This window comes from Harmonia axyridis, chromosome 1 (genome assembly GCF_914767665.1).
Source record: "Harmonia axyridis chromosome 1, icHarAxyr1.1, whole genome shotgun sequence".
NCBI lineage: Eukaryota > Metazoa > Arthropoda > Insecta > Coleoptera > Coccinellidae > Harmonia > Harmonia axyridis.
Genome location: NC_059501.1, coordinates 6,041,707 through 6,044,591, shown reverse-complemented (window position 1 = coordinate 6,044,591; position 2,885 = coordinate 6,041,707).

The window sequence follows — 2,885 nt, the reverse complement described above, 5'->3', positions numbered from 1 at the left end:
TTGTTCATCGCTGGCGCTGCCCCGGTCGTAGGTCTGAGATAGGGGACGGCGGGAGCGTCGACGACGACCATCGCGGCGAGTCGATAAACGTTGGTCCTTCGGGTCGGATGCGATACGGTCGGGTTTGGCGCGCGAGCTCGGCCATGATCGGAGCGGCTGGCTTCTGTGTGTGTGTGCCGTTCGGAGTGGGCCTCCCCACATTTCGCGGCAGGGTCGGATTAGGTTCGGATGGAAAGGAGGACGGGAAGGTTTTATTTGGGGCTGGTGTAAACACAGTTTATCTTGAAAATTCGACTGTATTTTTCAACGTAGTAACCTTCGAGAGTAATACATTTATTTCAACGCTCCTTTAACTTGTCAATATCTTTGCTATAGAAAGATTTGTCTCTGCTCTCGGAAAATACTACAACCTTCGAAATCACTTCTTGATCAGAGCCACATTTCTTTCGTTGGAGCGTCCTTTTGAGGTTTGCAAAGAGCCGATAATCACTGGAGGCTAAATGTGGGTGATAAGCTGGGTAATAGGGCAGTTGGAAGTTCAATTCTTTCAAATTGACCATGATATTTATCGATTCGCGACAAGGAAAGAAAGAGAATTTTTATTTAGAATTTGAGGAGGTTTTTCTGAATATCTGTACACTATCGACTCAATAACACTATTTAATTTTTGCTGTTGATGTTTTTATCGTGGTCAGCGTATACCATAAACGTCCCAAAATACGTATACCATAATCTTGTCAGCTGTTGCTTAAGATTTTGGTCGCTTTGGACGGCTTTCACTCAGCTTTCAACTCAGCTAACGCTCTCTTCAACACAGGAAAATCGTGAAAATCCTGTTTATTCCGCTTGAACAGCTCCAAATAGCATTCGGAATCGACGATACGATGTTGCTTTCGATCAGTTTGGCACCCAGTTAACGGAATATAGTAAATGCACTGCCTTTTGACATCTTCAACTCTACGGCTATGTCATGCAACTTCACCACATTCAAAGTCAGCTTACGCTTTTTAATCATTGTTGTCGATGGATGAGAAGCCATTGCTTTACTTGTACAGTGAGACTGATTCATCGACAACGTTTAGGAGGTACACCCAGAAAATAAATTGGCTCTAATGAAGAGGTAATTGATGCTGAGATTGAAGCCAATTTCATGAAGATGTGAAAACCCCATATGAATGATTTTAAGTGATTTTTAAGAAGAAATATCTCCAATTTCGTTTTGAACTGAGCAGTCACGTGGTGGTGTTCCCTCTCAATGTCATTTTTATTATGTTACAAAATATAATTTTATGTATTAGGATACAATATTCTAAAAGTGGAATATTTTTAGGAGTGAGAATGGGAGAGCTATAAACTCTTCATATGAAAAATAAATTTGAATAGTTTCAGCAGCACCTTCGAAGGATTAACGAATGAACTATCACTAATTTCAAATGTAAAAATACTCTTGGCATCACCCCCCAATCATACCTCGTCAATTCACGGAAAAATTGCGCGAAACATCTCCGACGGCTCAACATCGCAGAAGGCCTAATGAGTGACGTCACACGGAGCTTACGGCCTCTCGCGTCCTCGTCACTGTCAGTCACTCCATCCATCGACGGGGCGATGAATGACATAAATATGCGTCTACTTGACATCGGCTTGGGCAAGGTCGCGGGCATTTCGTCCGCGGGGCAAGGGGAAGGGGCAGGATGTGCGTCGACGGTATTTTGTCACGAGTTCCGTTGCACCATGGCAGGATTTGAATGCTCGATAGGATTGTGAACGGGATGCTTGCATTAGGTTACACTGGACAAATAGTAATGAGCGTTGGGGATTTCTTAGGAATGCTGCACGCAGTACAAATATCGATTTGTGAATGCATTTGGCTCAGAATTATTGAATAATTATATTTGAATGTATTCAACATAATATATTTGCCGAAGCCGAAATCGTTTCTTAATTTTATGTACCTTGTTGTTATAGCAACTGCATAGTTGCGTCATCATCAGCTACTTACTAGATGAAGTATGAGGATCTTCTCCTCCTTTCAGAATCTCAAGGAAATTTCACATTGCCTATAAATGCAAACTACACAATGTACAATATGAGGGTTGCCTGACTTCAAAAAGCAACGTTTAACATCGTGAAAATTGACATTTTTTACCATTAAGGTACGTTTCAAAATTGGAGAACAAATTTTGTTGTTTGTAGTGACATGAAAAATTTATCCCGGCAAGGCAATCAAACTAATAACAGTAGTCGACCATATGGGTCTTCAATTATTAACCAAATCCAACAAAAATTGTTCGTACTCGAAGCCCTTCGAAGCAAATGGTATCTTCGCAATAACCGGATATATGGCAAGTGTACCATGAGAGCAGTATAGAAGAGTAAATTCTGAGTGGTACACTACGTTTTGTTCACTTGAAGGATTTGCGGAAATTCGTAAAAAAAATTGCGCAGAAGAATCATGACAACACAAGTGGAATTCTCAGTTTGGTTTGGCAATTCATCATGAATAGACTCACGCCTGAACAACGCTTGCAAATAGTGCAATTTAATTTTGAAAATAATGGTTCTGTGCGGAATACGTATCGCGCACTACGTCCATTTTATTTTGTTTAGCGATGAAGCGCACTTCTGGTTGAATGGCTACGTCAACAAACAAAACTACCGCATTTGGAGTGAAGCTAATCCTTAAGTGTATGTCGAAACACCGTTACATCCAGAAAAACTGACTGTTTGGTGCGCTTTATGGGCTGGTGGAATCATTGGTCCGTACTTCTTCAAAAACGATGATGGCCAGAACGCTACAGTCAATGGTGATCGGTATAGAGTCATGATTACTAACTTTTTCAATCCTGAATTGAACAACCACGATGTCTAGGAGCTGTGGTTCC